Source organism: Amblyomma americanum, chromosome 2 (assembly GCF_052857255.1).
Source record: "Amblyomma americanum isolate KBUSLIRL-KWMA chromosome 2, ASM5285725v1, whole genome shotgun sequence".
Classification (NCBI taxonomy): domain Eukaryota; kingdom Metazoa; phylum Arthropoda; class Arachnida; order Ixodida; family Ixodidae; genus Amblyomma; species Amblyomma americanum.
This window is the reverse complement of record NC_135498.1, coordinates 64,421,726-64,439,483: the sequence shown is the minus strand read 5'-3', so window position 1 is coordinate 64,439,483 and position 17,758 is coordinate 64,421,726.

The window sequence follows — 17,758 nt, the reverse complement described above, 5'->3', positions numbered from 1 at the left end:
ACACAGCTGGTGTGACGTCACACCGACCGTAGCGCCCCTGGTGAGAGGAGCGGGAGTTAGGCCGCCGTTGGTGGCTACCGCCTCGCCTCGCGACGGCGTGAGATGGGGCCCCGTTTTTACACAGCTGGTGTGACGTCACTCTAGGTCACGTGGTGTGACGTCACGCAGCGAGGTCACGCTAAAGGTCAATGATGCCTACCACCGCCTCGCCACGGAACAGGCTGAAGTGCGACCTAAAGTAGTATTGCTTCGCACGCAATAAAAAACTTTATTGAGGTCTCTTAAGAGGTTGGTGGTTCGGTCTTCGTCTTCATCGCTGTCGACGCTTGACCTCTTTCAGCAAGGTTGGGCCCCTATTCCAGGGCTCCACTGAGCCTAGCTGCTTCGCTTGCGTGCTGCACTAGTGCCCTTTGGGCAATGAGCTCGCAGCTGGTGAGCCGGCTCTCCCACTGCTCCGTACTCGGGGGTTTTGTGTTGGTGGAATGCGTAGTTGCGTTCGCACTCCCAGGTGATATGGTATAGCGTGGGGTTGCCCCGCACAACGGGCATGTGTCCCTGAATTGTGTAGGAAACATTTTGTGTAAGATGTGTAAGTTAGAGAAAGTTTCCGTTAGCAGCCTCCGCCAACTAGCTGCTTCTTGCTGTGTTAGGGACTTATGCGGAGGAGAGTATCTAATCCTCCTTCCTCTGTAAAAGTTCACTATCTCCGAATATCCGATCTCAACGGTATAGTGGTGACCCACGCTTTGTGGCTGCTCAACTCGGTACGTGATCTCGCGAGTTAAGCTATCCGCCTTTTCGTTACCCTCTATTCCCGTGTGTGCTGGAATCCAGATTATCCTGTGGGTTGTGTTGTGTTTGAGATGCCCTACTTTACGGAGGATATTTAGCGCGGCTCTGCAGATTCTACCTTTCGTGTAGTTTCTGCACGCTTCTTTTGAGTCCGCAAGGATGTATAGTTATTTGTTTCTCCAGTAGCCTTCAGCCGCCGCCAGCGCCATGGCGACCTCCTGCGCCCCCGCTACCGTATAGCTTCCGGTGGTTGCGCAGGTAATCAGCTTGCCTGTGTTGTCTACCACTACGGCTGTTGCTCTAATGCATGTTGAATTCCTATTCCAAGGGTATAATGTTGCGTCCGTGTACACCGTGCTTTCGAGCTTAGCTAGATGCCGTTCTACGTAATCTGCCCGCGCCCGTCTCCTGGCCGCGCGGAGATTCGGACCCATGTTTTTCGGTATTATAGGGCTGACCTGGAGGGTCTTACGGATGTCGTCGGGTACGTCGGCGTATCGATTGAAGCGTCCACTCATGTCTCGACCTAACCTCGTCAGGAGCGCTCTTCGTGTGGCCGCGTCTCTGAGTCTTACTATTTGTGCTCGAAGCTGCGCTTCCACCAGCTCGATGAAGGTGTTGCTGATCCCCAGCTGTAGCAGCTTTTCGTTCGGTGTGTTCTTCGGTAGGTGGAGTGCCGTCTTGTAGGCCTTCCTTAGGGTTGTTTCTACATGTTCCCTTTCACCCTTGTTCATGGAGTGGTACGGGAGCGAGTAGGTCACCAGGCTGACTATTAGGCTTCTGACGAGTTTCAGCTAATGGTCTTCTTTCATCCCGTATCTCCTTTGGGAGTCTCTGGTTATCATGCGACTCACCTGCTCCGCTGCCTTGTTGAGCAGGCAAATCGCGTTGCTACATTTTCTGCTCCCCTGCAGCCACATTCCCAAAACTCTTATCGTGTCCCTTTCTGGAATGTTTTACCCCTCCAGCTTCGCCTCGAGTACTGCCTTGGTGGGGTTCCTTCCTACTCTCAAGAGTTCGGATTTCTCCGTAGAGCAGGCTAGTCCGCTCCTCTTTACGTACTCTTCTACACAGTAGAGAACAAGCGGCTTCTCCTCGTTCCAGACGCTTTTCAGAAGTGGTCTTTTCCTTGAAATCTGATTTGAGCTGGGGCCCCAGTCATCATGGCGCAACTTTTTCGTCCATTTTTACGTTGAAAATCTGCTCGCGACTTCCAGCACGAAAGCTTTGCCGCTAGATGAGCTATCGCCCAATAATTAGCTTGAAGTATAGAAAGTCAATGTTCTCTACATCTTCAAGGGCTGTATACTGTACAAAAGAATTCACAATGGCAGCGTCAAGCAGAAAATAAACTATTCTTTTCCATCCTTTTTTTGACCTGTGATCTACCTGATAAGCATTCCGCTTTTGATCGAAGCGGTCAACACTGCCCATCCAACAATTGTAGTCCTTCAGAGCCTTTGGGCATGTGACATGAACTTTTTTCACACGGTAGCTTTCGCTTTAAAAAGGTTTCTTTTTGGGGATAATGGTAATTGGATTTTATATGGACGTCTTAGTGTCCCGCCACTGGTAGAATGAGATTGGCTCCTTCGACGTCTAAATGAATGACCCACGGGCTACCTTGTTATGCACTTTCACTTCAGGCGACAGGTTCTTTCTAGTGCCCCTGAACGTGCCACAAATTAGCACGCCTTGTTGTCTAAGGCGTACAAGTAGCTTCGAGGATGAGAAAAAAATTGCCTGTGCTTTAGCTCTGGTTAAACCTGGAGAGACGCGATAGCTACAGCTAGCCTAGAGGAGCTCGCTCAGTCGAATTGCAAAGTCAGCCTTTCGCCGCTGCGCTTCGGTGGGCGTTCCTTCTTGAGCTTGGTCCCTAGACGTGTATTCACTCTCTCCCCCCGTCCACTCTTCCCCCCTCGGTTTCGACGGGCATGGCGCCGCCATGCTGAAGGCTCGAAATGCTAGCGTAATGTAGGCGCGCGGCGCGCACACCAGCTGCGTGCTCTGACGTCACTCCGGGCATTCGCACAAGTGACGAGGCGGGCGGCGTCTGCTCCGCCGTCGGCGCAGCGGCGAGGGCTATGAGGTCTATGAGTTGACGAGATGAAGAGGGCTATGAGTTGTGGGCTATGACGTCACTCCGCGTATGCGCACAGCTGGCGGAGTGGTGGTGCCAAGGCTCAGCGCGCAACCGCACTGACCTCGCGAAGTGGCTGGCGTAGTGTAGCTTTCGCTACAAAAATGTCGTAATATAATTGGGAGCCTGCTTGAACAACATCTTCTCTGAGGGAAAGGACCGCATGTTCACTCAGACCTGGATTGTCTGGCCTATATTGTGTGCGTCCTGTGTACAAATCAAATTTGCACAAGTATCCGGTTTCGCTGTCGGCAAGACTCACATTTTGTAGCCGGGATTTATCTTTGCCTTCATCGGCATGTACTGCTTCATTGAAGACGCGCCTTTGAATAGGATCATACATTCGTCGACAGCAATGTGTGAAGACGGCTCATACTCTTTCTGAACCCTCTTGTTCAGCATATTCATGAGATGTCTCACCTTGTAGTATCTGTCGTAGTTTGGCATGGTCTTTGAGGGCAGCTTACAGTTATCGTTCAGGTGCAAAGAGTTCATGATTTGTTGAAACTGCTGAAACGACATCAACCTAGAGATTTATGGTACGTTGAAAAATCTTTCAGTACTCCACTATAGATACACCTGTGACAAGGGGTGAATTCTCATCCGAATGAGCAGGCCTATATATGCCTTTAGCTCGCTCACTGTTATTGGCTCATTGTGGCTCATACTGAGATGCATAGAGATTTATTTCTTGTACTATCATTTGCCACACGTCTCCATCAAAACTGATGGTGAATGCATCACACACGCTACTTTTTGGAATAAGATTTGATGAGAATGTGGGCGGCTTCTCTGTGATGGCGTCAGGAATGTCGATCGGCACTGCTGCATAGTAGCGCGTTGACTGGGGCTCCCATTCGTCATTTTCATCCAATCCATCATCATTCTCAATCGCCTTAGCATGTACTTTCTTTTCTTGTGTTTTCCTTTTACGAATTCTTTAATGTATTTTGGGTGGTGGCTCATCAATCTCATCGCTTTCTGATGTCTCTACAGGAACAAGGGCTGACGAGGAGGACACAATTAAATCATCGAACGAAGAATCTATGAAATAATCACTAGTTTAGTCATCTGGGAGGCTGAAGAATAAAACTGAAGCTTCCTCAGCATTAAGATATCGATTCGCTAAAAAGAGAAAAACAATACATTCCATTTTTTGAAACAAGTGCCAGTAGTATGGAGTCCTTGCTAGGCTAAAAAATAGCGTACAATATCAAATTTTCCTAAATAAATCACGCTACGCTGGCACAAAACAACTAACCCATGCAATGACAAACAGCATACAGACACAGCAACACGGAGAAGATAAATTAAATATTACCGGGCATTTTGGAAGCACCTACGGTGAGTTCGAAAAGCAATGGCGTGAACGTCCACACTTCGAAAAAAAATCGTAGGTTTGACCACGCACTAGGGTGCTTCGATGCCAGCTCAGCCGGTGTGGAGACAACCTCAACGGCGCCGCCACAATGAATCACACGGGATAAGCGGCGCTAGCGTTTGTAACGGCGCCGTTCATGCTCTCGGCGCACTTCAAAGTGCTTTAACTTGAATAGCCTTTTGTAGCGAGAGCTACATTGGGCTACAAGTCGAGCATTTCGCGGTACATCGGAGCGGCCAGTTGTGATTCTATATAGCGGCGTCGCTTAAGTTGTCTCCACCCGGTGCCTGGCGCTGGCATCGAGGCACCCTAACCACGTACAGGCTGCCAGCGCCACCTTGTGTAGCAAACAAAAACGTGTAATATAGTTGAATTAAATTGTTATAGATGGCACAACAAGTAGCTGTCGTTCCAGGTTTCTCTACACTCACGGGACATCACATTTCCAAACCTATGCAGATGGGACACGGGTGTCCCTATGAGGCTAAAGGGTTAAATATCAAACCTGGTGTTAACATGCGCTGAACCGGTACTTCCAAAGCAGAAAAGAAACCTTGGTCCTACGTCTCACCGACATACTGTGGCCAACCATATTTAGGTCCACCCAACTTTCTCTCCCAATGTTGGCCCGACTTTGGGGACTGACACTGGCCAAAGAGTACTAAACGTATAGGCTGTAGACATAAGGGCGACAAGCGTGGCCGCCCTTACCAGTCGGCTCGTGGTTACCTGCAGTGGTTCGCCCAACCTCTGGGATTGACACTGGCCAAAACATGGCCAATATACAGGCCACCGACACATGGTTGACCTGGTAGACTGCAACTTGCTAGCAATACTTTGTGAACACTAGCACGTAGTTGATTTTCGTAGGAAAGCTTTGTTATTCCCTAGCCCAGAAAACAGATTTGACTTAGTCATTTCTCATCATAACCATTTCTCGCAACCTAATTCCTTCGACAACGACTGTGCTGAGAAAAATATATTTTCAACATTGCCCATTTACACAGACTTAACATGCAAAGACCCTGTATACCTTTCCAATCCTTGAGAAGCGATATTACTCGCTTGACGGTTCCGTGCAACCGGTACTGCGAAGCACTCTTTGGGTGTTGTCTTATTGCTCGCTATGCTGCTGTTCGCACCTGACGCTGGCGGGGTAGAAAATTTGTAGTTCCGAATGTAAAAAAAACCATCTAGCCAGGAATGTGGTGACCAGTTTGAAAGGCCCATATAACGGTTAGAGATACAAAGCTCTTCACGCAACCAAGTTTGCGGCATACCAATGCTTACCAGTCTGAATTTAAATCTCTGAGCACAGTAAAGTATTTTTCTATCCTGCATACAACTGTTTCACTGAACAGCCCAACCAGCCCATGGAATAGGCCCAATATTGAAAATGTATTGGCAAGGCCTGGCCCTACATACGATCTGTGTGAAACCATCCCTTTCCAATATTGGGCCAATTATCAGTGCTGCTTGTGTGCTGCGTCCGCTGTATAATTACAATGAAAGGCAGCTGCTATAAAATTTCTTATCTTGCACATATTAAGACCGCATGCACAAAATAAAGTTTTACGTTTATATATGAAATAGATTATTAAATGGTTAATGACCCCCCACTATCATGTCGATACGAAGAGTATTTTTTAAGCATGAGTGAGCACAGCTTTCAAAAGTTGGAAGAAGACATAAGATTAGATTCCTTTCTTCCTGTTATCATACACGGCAATGTTGTCAAATATTGTGCATTTCAGCACAGTCTATTGTTTAGGCATATTTTTTAGCATTAGAGTAATTAAAATCGCACACAAATAAATAAAGCAGTAATAAAACTTCAGGACTAACCACGCATTATATTTTTCAAATCCTATGTAGGTATACACTCATTTGAAAAAAAATCCATTCATTTGGTAGGGATGTGCAATAGTCTTGGCTATATCTTAGCCGAATAGTAATAAGAAGTGTGGAATTATATAAGGTAAATTGTAAAGTAGATGAGGCTGTAAAGAACTACGGTCGTGTTTGAAACTGCCTCTTTTTTACTGTAGTATGAATTGAACAAAGTAACACAGCTAAGCTAATGGCAGGTGCACTGTTTGAAAACTCAGCGCTAGAATTAAAAGCAAGGCACAAAATGGCAGCATAACATGTGAAAGACTATGTTACTCTCATGAAAAAGGCTTGCAAACTGCAAATAAAGAAAGTTGGGTATGTTGTCAAATTTCTTACAAACTTAGCCCGCGCTTTCTCTTAATGGGCAGGGAGCAAATTTAAATAACATACACTTAGAAAACCTGTTCTAGTATATTAGTAATTTATTTAGATTTGGCAATCTAAATAAAGTAAATAAAAAAATAAATATCTCCGTGAAAGTGTTTCGAAACCCGCGACGGCGCGAACACATAAGATTCATTAGCCTGTGCACGAGAACACTATGCTATCGCTGCAACCGATAGCACCTCGTATTAAACTACAACGCACTCTCGCGTTGTGCAGTACGTGTCGTCGTCATTACGAACTAATACTACTATGGAACTAATATTGTCGCGAGACATGCTGGCGACCCAGCGAAGCAAAACAATGAGCCAACAATGCCCAACACATGCTTTTGCACGTCTAGGCGTTGTTTAACTATAGCTTAACCCTGCCAGTTTTTTAACTCATCAAAACCTATATTATACACCTTAACACCGTGAAAACACAAGTTCCAAAAACTAGAAGCGCTGAAAAATTAAATGAAGGTAACTTTGATACACAAGCAGCAAATATGCTAGAATTTAAAATTTTTTACTTCAGATGAAAGGCATACCAATAAAACATTTTCCCTTTTCTTACTGGCTGCATAGACAATGCACCAAACTGTTCGTCAGCAAAATTGGCGCAAGAAAGAAAAGCAGCCAACAAGCATGAAGAAACACTGCACTTGTTCTTTAGTCACGGCACTGCTGGCTGTCTTTGGCCTCCTTCACTGTGCTGTGCTCCAAACAGCCACCCTTTGATCACAGCGCTGATATTTCGGAGGGGCGCCACCTTGCCATGGTTAGCAACCACAAAGCCTACGGACCAAATGGATAAAGATAACTAATATAGCAGGGTCAAAATCCAACACCGCAAGCATTTATTCTTGAAAGAATGAAAGAAAGCAGAGTGCCATGTTAAGTGCTCAAGAAAGCATTTTTAACAAAGTATGTTAAGTGTCATTATCAAATGGTTTCCTTGTGCACCATGTGCAGTGTGAGTGATATATTCAAAGTATGTTACCAGCACAGCCATGAAAAGAATAACACCACTTGCTTTACAATAAGGCAGTCACCTGTTATGAGTGCAAAGCATGCACCTCAGTCATCATAATAATGGAAATCTCAGCTAAGAGAATAATTTGAAACATCACTAAAATGAGGGAGCTTCTGATCAACAGGTAGCAGTTAAGCCACTAACCCTGTGTTGTGCTAATTTTGTATTCCCTCTTTCGAAAGTAGGCACAGCCATGCGTGCCCTATGGAGGTAGCAGTTGCTTCCATTGAAACATACTCCTTTCTCATTAGCAACTATTATCACAGTTTCAGTTGAATGCAATGTTAGCTTGAGGAACGTTTATACTAGCAGAATTACTTTAATTCACAGCTGTTCTCAGAAAGAAATTGGTAAAAAACACGCGTATCTTTCTTATATTGCTGTATTGAAATTTATACAGACGAATGTGCGTTTGCAGCCATTTTTATTGTTTATTGAGTTATACTGGGCCGTAGCTTATGGCACACATGGTACAGTAAGATCTGCACCATGTGTACCATAAGCTACAGCCATGGATGACAGCCAGCATAAAGTGTGGTGATCTGTAACGACCGTGAATTGGCGGCCGAAAAAGTATGAGTGGAATTAATGAGCTGCTCAAAAAACGGCAAGGCATTCTTTCTTAGTGATGGTGTAGTTACTTTCCGCAGGTTTCAGAGTGCGTCTGGCGAACGCAACTACTTTTTTACGAGTAGTACAATTACGCTGGCGAAGAACAGCTCCAAGGCTGTAGCAGCCGCCGGCGGCTATAGAACATATATTCAAAGTTTGCGATAATGCCCCTGCGCACTGCTCACTTAACAACCCGGGCGACCACGTGGAGTCCAATGCGCCGTGCACAGCGTATGAACAGACGGAACCAAGGGCAATGGCGTGCAATTAGCCCATTCTTTATGGCATATCAAAATGTAGGGAAAGGTTGTCTGGGCGACGTACTTATCGACGGACTTTTAGTGCTCCTCATTGGAGCCCGCATGTACGCAGGACAGACGTACATATGTTTCCAGAGGTGGCTTTTCAGATTTTTCAGATTTGCGATCTGTTGCGAAGATGCGAGAACAGGCAGCAGCAGGCCGCACATGTGTGAGTCGAAGGCGGCTGATGTAACTACAAAGGCGCCTTCAGCAGGAGCATATAAAAAAGTGTGAGGGCTCTGCAGATACATATAAATTAACAGATCATAGGAGCCGCTAAAAAATTGAAGTTCAGGGACTGTAGACTGCAACATAAAATACATATTATTTTATCTAGCTGCTCAAAAAGTATAGATGAGATTTCAGGCTGGTATTATATTTAGTCAATGGCAAGCGTGGACAGCTGTGCCGCGGGTAGGGCAGGATGATTAAAATTCCGGAGTTTCTACCATAGTCACTACTTGCGAATGGTGGTTAACGTAATAATGGCACCATCTCGGCAAACGGCGAAAAAGCAGGGGAGCAGGTTATACGATTTGATGGATGCTCCTTTTAAGTGCTGCGGCCGCGGTGGCTCAGTGGTTGTGGCACTCGGCTGTTGAACCAAAAGGCGCAGATTCGATCCCGGCGGCGGTGGTCGCATTTCGATGAAGGCGAAATGCTAGACACGTGTGTACTGTGCAATGTGAGTGCACATTAAAAACCCCAGGTGGTCGAAATCACCCGAAGACCTCCGCTATAGCGTCTTTTAGAGCCTGAGTCGCTTTGGTACCTTAAACAGCATAAACCGAAGAAGGCCACAAGTGCTAATTCATGAGATACAACGCAATTTCACAAGGGAAGAAAAAATCGCCGACGATTATGCTTCATCGTATTGCAGTTTTTGAACTCAGCTGTTGCTGCTTTATTTTAACCATAGGCGACCGTAGAAAAAACACGCCGTGCCGAATGGTTGCGCAAATGGGTACCGGCTGCGGCAGCTCGCAAAGTGATCCAGCCCCACGTTACGAGGAGAAAAATTAATATTTTTAGGCAGGTACATACTGGAACTTAGTGGCAATGAAAACATCTGACGCACATTGCTACTTTCTACTGTTTCGTTCACACTGATAGCGTCAACTGCGGCCAAGACTAGGGGGCTGAGAGGAGATCTATCTGCCAGTTTCGCTTTTGCTCCGCGTCGGAACTCAATGGACAGTGTAATTGCACTAGCGATCCGGCGTCAAAGTGACTGCGTTGCAGTTGTCCTTTGTGAGTACGGAAAAAGAAAAGCTTATGCGATTCTCACTTGTGGTATGCGACAGCGTCGGCCTCTAAATGGCGTGGCGGAGTGAGGGAAGGTTATCCACATATGTGACCAAGGAAAAGGGCAGGCGCCTGGCGGCGCAGTTTTAAGTTTCCAAGCACCTGGAGCGCTGGCTTATTGCGGAGACATAGTTTGTGTCGGTTTCACCAAATTTGCTTCTATAGGTTCTGTGGCTTCAACAAGGAGGCCTAAAGGGAATGTTTTTCGCTAAGAGCTTGAAATTGGTGCGCTTGCGCTTTGAAAGCGACGCCAGAGCTCAGCTTTGAATAAATAGCCCAGACTACTGGTGTAAGCATGACGTCACTGCTGGTGAGTCTGCACCAGCAGCCAAGTGCGACAGACTTTGAAGGACGGCAGGTTTTCTGTAACTACCTACTGATTAATTTATAACTAATGAAATAAAATGAGGGTATACTATAAGCAGTGATATGTCACAGTAAATGATACAAAATCGCAAATCCTGGAATGCAAACGTAACGACGAGCAGCCAAAATAACCTCAGATACATCAGATTTATAATAAAAACACTGTAAAGACGCAAATCAGACGAACAAAAAATGTGGGCAGGCAAAATCTTTGTCGAAACAGCGTAGTTCCAAGCCAAGAGTTCGAGAGCGTCAGCTTCGTCTTCTTTAGCTTTCTCTCCTTCGGCGTCACTGGCCGCTGGAGCAGCAAACCCCAATTGTAAGTCCTACAATACCCACGGGGTGAAAAAGCGCCATCCTGGCGGCCTAAGGGCACGAGATGATAGCGGGGTCGTAATAGGGTTTCAGGCGGTCGAAGTGGACGATTTCGCGGCCGCGGCGTCGATAATCAGGCGAAGGCGTGAGGGGCTCGACGAGGTAGTTAACTGGAGATGTCTGCTGAACTACGCGATAGGGGCCGTGGTATTTACTTAGCAGTTTTGTCGACAGGCCCAGGCTGGAGGAGGGCACCGAAAGCCAAACTAAGGAGTCAGGAAGGTAAGCTGGCAGCAGACAGGTAGAAGTGGCGCGGGAACTTTTCTGACGGCACTGATCGTGGGCAGTAAAGGAACGGGCGAGTTGACGGCATTCTTCGGCATGCGCAGCGGCTTGAGAGACGGTTGTAAATTCGGAGGAATCTGGGCGGTAAAGGAGTATGGTGTCCATTATTAAAGATGGCTCCCGGCCGTAGAGAAGAAAATACGGGGAAAAACCAGTAGTTGCTTGCATTGCAGAATTGTAAGCATAGGTAACGAATGGGAGAATGCGGTCCCAGTTGGAGTGATCGGATGAAATGTACTTGGCCATCATGTCGCCGAGGGTCCGGTTAAAGCGCTCGGTCATGCCGTTCGTCTGGGGATGGTAAGATGAAGTTTTACGGTGGACGATGTGACACTCCCGAAGAAGGGCCTCCAGGACGCCGGACAAGAAGAAGCGACCTCGGTCGCTGAGCAATTCCTGAGGCGCACCGTGGCGAAGAATGATGTTTTGAAGAATGAAACCGGTGACGTCGGAGGCCGTTGCAGCTGGTAACAGGGATGTTTCCGCATAGCGCGTGAGTTGATCTATGGCGACAATGATCCAACGTTGCCCAGCAGAAGTGCTAGGAAGAGGGCCATAAAGGTCGATTCCATAACGGTCGAAAGGGAGGGCCGGACAAGGTAAAGGTTGCAGAGGAGCTGGTGAGTGCTGTGGTGGATCCTTGCGCCACTGACATTCGAAGCAAGAGCGGAAGTACTGACGGACAGAACGGTACATGCCTCGCCAATAATACCGAAGACGCCGGCGGGTAAAAGTTTTCAGCAGACCGGCATTAGCGCATTGCGGGTCGTCATAATAACTGGCACGAATAGCGGAGCGGAGATGCCGGGGAATCACGAGCAGCCATTTGCGACCATCTGGTAGGTAGTTGCAACGGTGCAGCAGCTGGTCACGCACGACAAAATGACGGGCTTGACGACGGAGTGCTCTAGAAGGGGGGCTGGCAGAGCGATTGGCTAAGATATCGAGAATAGAAGCTATACAAGGATCCTTGCGCTGCTCAGAAGCCATATCAATGGTATTGAAAGAAGGCGTGAGGCTGAAAATAGAGGGTTGGTCGAGTGCAGAGGACACGGGGGAGCGTGAGAGGGCGTCAGCATCGGAGTGTTTGTATCCGGAGCGGTAAATGACCTGAATGGCGTAGTCTTGTAATCGGAGAGCCCAACGAGCGAGGCGGCCGGAAGGATCCTTGAGTGACGAAAGCCAGCAAAGGGCATGGTGATCTGTGATGACAGCGAACGGGCGCCCATATAAGTAAGGGCGAAATTTTGTGATCGCCCAAATAATTGCCGAACATTCTGACGGATTAATTAGTCTCCGCTTTTGTGAGCGCACGGCTCGCATAAGCAACGACGTACTCATTGAATCCAGGTTTCCGCTGAGCAAGAACGGCCCCCAGACCGATGCCGCTGGCGTCCGTGTGGAGTTCTGTAGGGGCGGAAGGGTCGAAATGGCGCAAGATCGGAGGGGAAGTGAGAAGATGGCGCAGCATGGCAAAAAGCTCCGTCTTCTTCAGCTTTCTCTCCTTCGGCGGCACTGGCCGCTGGAGCAGCAAACCCCAATTGTATGTCTTACAACACATATAAATGATTGCCAGGACTCAGGGGAGTACGAGCCGCGGCGAGCAATTACAGAATTTAGAGAAGCAATGTCTAGAATCTCCAGACCACGACACCGTCGAGAAAAGATTTCAGCCTTATGATCACCTGTTGCTGCAGAGCATGCGTCGGCCATGGACCTTATACCTTTTTAACACTAAAATGCCTTTTATCGGGCTCTTGCACTCATGTTGAGTAAATGTTTAGTTGCATTTCGGCTTCCTCAATGACCGGCTGGCGTAAGCCATCACTTACTGACCTCCAGCGTGGCACTGAATGAGCAGAGCTCCAGCTCTGACAGCGCTGGCGTCGGGTTCAACTTCGTTTTCAGCAGAAAGGTAGAAATGATGCAGGATATGGCACGACGTCGGAAGAAATTTGGGATGGCGGAATTCAGAGTCGCAGTCGGATGTCCACTTGAATGGCACATGTTTGTGTAGGAGGCACTTGCGAAGCGAGGCGACATCGGTAATCTTCTGAACAAAGCGGTTAAAATAAGATCAGATTGGTAAAAAGCTGCGAAGTACATTCACTGATTGCGGTGCAGTGAATTTGGTGACAACCTCAATGTTCTGAGCACCCGGACTTATGCCGTCCTGATCAAGCCCGTGACCAAGAATAATTGTTTTGCTTTGGCCAAAGTGACGCTTCTTAGAGCTAAGTAGAGAGCCCACTCTTTCAGTGCAGTCTAGTACGATGGCGAGGCAGCTGCTATTCTCGCTAAACCTATTATAAAAGATCACTGCATTGAACAAATAACAGAAACAAATATTCCGCTTTAGACCACGCAAAATAGTGTCCATAAATATTTCAAACGAGGCAGGCGTATTGCATAGTTCAAAGCGCATAACGTTAAATTCATACAATACGTCGGGAGTTAAAAAAGCAGTCTTTCCTTGTCATTCGTCTGCATTGGTATTTGCCACTATCAAGATCTCAAATCAGTCGGCCGAGGAAAAGTATGAGGCTGAGTGAACACAGTCGATGGCATCGTATATGCATGAAAGCGGGTACACACCTATTTTTGTTACGGCATTAAAGCGACGATAGTCTACGCATAATCGCCACGTATTGGGCTTTATTTTATGAGGATAACTGGAGCCGCCCAACGGCTTGAATATTTCTCTTTAACTTTGCTTTTTAACTTGTCACGAGCATGTTCGTTTATTGGATTCTGTTCGATCGGTGACGCACGGTAAAACTTCATTCGTATCGGGCATGCGGAGCCAGGATCGATAACATAATGAATGGGAGAACATGGAAGGATGTCAGGTTTTCCCTGGATAAATAGAACTCAGTCACATGCTTGTAAAGCAGTCCCACAAAAATGAGGCACTCGTTAATGGAAAGAGACTTAGTAATCGTAGCTTGAAGTTGAGACTCTGCACAGCGGTGTGCCGGCTCTTTAAAAACGCGCTTACTGCACGCCGTGAATGAAATAGACAAGACTTCCGCGAAATGGGCGAGTTTAAAGCAGTTAGCTAACATGGAATAAAATATGGCCAGGAAGCAGAGCGATAACGAAGACGAACATTCCTTTGAAACTGACTGACAATACCTGCCTGAGGACTTCACCATGCCCATCGGAGGTAACACCGCCCTACTAATGCTCGTATTTTGCCGATTTTCGCATCCGGCCCTTGCCGCAAGTACATACCGAGTAACATTCCTTAGACTGGTTAACTTTACCTCTCAACACATGCGTCTTATCCAAATAGAAAGTCTACTGAGATCCGAGTTTTTAAGCCGGAACATGTTTTGCAAAGATCGACGTCATAAAGATTTCTGAAATGAGAAGCACCGTACGTAATGAAGTGGAATGTTCTGAATATTTTAAAAAGTGTCTTGTTTTTTATTTAAAATAAAATATACAAAAATGCCAGCAGACGAAAATGCACCCACCGCCTCATCATCTATTAAATATTTATTTTGTTACTCTAAAGAAACTAGCAGCATTACCTACGGGCGAAGAAATAATCGTAATCTTGTAGATTACTACGCACGCGGGATCTGTACACACACTTCACTCCAGTTAAAGACAAGCGTACTTGCAGTAGAACCTACTTGAAACTCAAAATAGTGTCTTATTGATTCACTTCCTAGATGAAAGCAAATTATTGTATTTTTTAGCTGTCAAGATATTATGCCTTGCGGAAGTCGCCGCGGTGGCTTATGGCTTACGGTACTTGGCTACTGACCCCAAAGACACGAATTCGATCACGCCGCGGCAGTGGCATTTGGCTGGAGGCGAAATGCAACATTCCAGTGTGCTTTGCGGCGTCTGCGCATGTCAAAGAACCGTAGGTGATGGAAATGATCTGAAATCCTCCACTACTGCATTCCTCATAGCCTGCGTCACTATGGGACGTTAATCACCATAACCGAAGTTTTTCGGAATAGGAAAACCTCACCAACGCACTATGTCAGATTCTTGATTTCCTTACGGAAAGGCGAAACTATTTTTGTGGGAAAAATAGGCTCGGATGTACTTTTCCCGGGCAAGGTCTAGAAAAATATACTTATTTGTACCAAATTAAAAAATTGTAAAATGATTCGCGAATGCGAAATCAAATGAAGAGCGTTAGCTAAGTTGTTTTCAGTAATGCTTTCGCCAAATGCAAGTATCAACGTGTATACCACGAAGCGACGATTCGTTTGGTACCACCCGCATCCCTCTGCGACCACTGATGCGCCCGCCACGGCCTTCCGAAGGTCGCCCCCCATTACGGATTTGAGGAACAAAGATCGTCGGTACGAATCCCTCACACACACCAGGCTTAACACGACTAGCAACACTGTGCACCCGATTCGTTTGCCAACATTCGGAACCGTCTGTACCAAACGTGTGGGTCAAAATTTTATAACCGATGGCGACCCTAAGTGGCACCAGTGTCGGCACCCGCTCAGACGGTACGTACATAGGGGAACATCAGCATAGGGTGTAATCCCACCATCGTGCCGACCGGACGACTGCGTGCGCGCGCGATCACGTGATTGGGGTCACATTTTACACGATGCTGACGCAATCTGTTCACATGACCGGCCGCCATCTTGAAATCTCGGACGAACAAGGAACGTTCGAATGCGAGTAGTAAGACCTAACGCACTTAAAACTTTCACAGGACTTGAGTGCTTGATCTCTCATGGAAACGGCTTAGAGGGAAAACAAGGGGTATCGAGCATACGTTAGCATGTAGACGTTGTCGTCAAGAAGATATAATTTTGGTTTCAGTTAAGTTATCAGATGATTCGGAGCAATAGCGCAAACAGGACACGAGACCAAGAAAGAGTAGACAGACAGACAGACAGACAGACAGACAGACAGACAGACAGACAGACAGACAGACAGACAGACAGACAGACAGACAGATAGATAGATAGATAGATAGATAGATAGATAGATAGATAGATAGATAGATAGATAGATAGATAGATAGATAGATAGATAGATAGATAGATAGATAGATAGATAGATAGACAGATAGATAGATAGATAGATAGATAGATAGATAGATAGATAGATAGATAGATAGATAGATAGATAGATAGATAGATAGATAGATAGATAGATAGATAGATAGATAGATAGATAGATAGATAGATAGATAGATAGATAGATAGATAGACAGACAGACAGACAGACAGACAGACAGACAGACAGACAGACAGACAGACAGACAGACAGACAGACAGACAGACAGACAGACAGACAGACAGACAGACAGACAGACAGACAGACAGACAGACAGACAGACAGACAGACAGATAGATAGATAGATAGATAGATAGATAGATAGATAGATAGATAGATAGATAGATAGATAGATAGATAGATAGATAGATAGATAGATAGATAGATAGATAGATAGATAGATAGATAGATAGATAGATAGATAGATAGATAGATAGATAGATAGATAGATAGATAGATAGATAGATAGATAGATAGATAGATAGATAGATAGATAGATAGATAGATAGATAGATAGATAGATAGATAAATAGATAGATAGATAGATAGATAGATAGATAGATAGATAGATAGATAGATAGATAGATAGATAGATAGATAGATAGATAGATAGATAGATAGATAGATAGATAGATAGATAGATAGATAGATAGATAGATAGATAGATAGATAGATAGATAGATAGATAGATAGATAGATAGATAGATAGATAGATAGATAGATAGATAGATAGATAGATAGATAGATAGATAGATAGATAGATAGATAGATAGATAGATAGATAGATAGATAGATAGATAGATAGATAGATAGATAGATAGATAGATAGATAGATAGATAGATAGATAGATAGATAGATAGATAGATAGATAGATAGATAGATAGATAGGAGGAGGGAAAGGCAGCGATGTTAACCAGAAAGGGGTTCCGGTTGTCTACCCTGCACACAGCGCTAACTTCCAACAACTTTACTGGAAACAAAAAGCACAACTGTTTATACATGTAATTATTGTAGTGTCGTCACAATGCATGCGCAAAACTTACTGCGAACGTAGGTCGGAAATGTAATTTTTTTAGAGTCTGACGGAATAATTATATTAATAATAATAATAAAATTTTTATTTCCTCTTTCCAATACAAATTTGTGCCTGCCAAATCCTCAGAAGTTGAGGGCCAGTGCTTGCACAAGGACTTCCTAATCTGGCTATCTTTCCTGCTTCAATAATTTCATGAGTGCGCTTGTCCTTACTTTACCGAACTGAAAAACACTTGTCTATTAACGGCTTGCACTTTACAGATCCGTTGAAATGTTTGACAGCGCATGTTTAAAATGCAAGCCTTTAATAGACAAGTGTTTTTTTAGTTGATAAAAGTAAGGACAAGCGCACTCGTGAAATTATTGAAACAGAAAAGACAGCCAGATAAGGAAGTGCTTGTGTAAGCACTCCTTCAGTCAGACTCTCAAAAAAAGAAATTGCCTACCTACGTTCGCACTGAGTTTTGCGCATGCATTGTGATGACACGGCAATAATTGCATGTATGTTGCGTTTCTTCTCCAATAAAGGCGTTGGAAGTTAGCGCTGTGTGCGTCTACTCGTTCTTGGTTCCTTGTCTTGATTGCTCTATTGCTCCGAAGTATGAACCAACAAGCCCAAATTTAAACTTCACCAGATGATATCAGTAAAGTAAATTTGAAAAAAAATTAATTCCGTAATATAAACGTAGTGCTATGGTTTGCGAAAATAGGTGGACTGAGCGGCGCCATCAAAAGCACTGTAAAATGGAGGATAAGTACTACAAAATTTTTGTCGGTTAAATCAGTCTTTATTACTTAGACTGATAACTGCACACCTGATG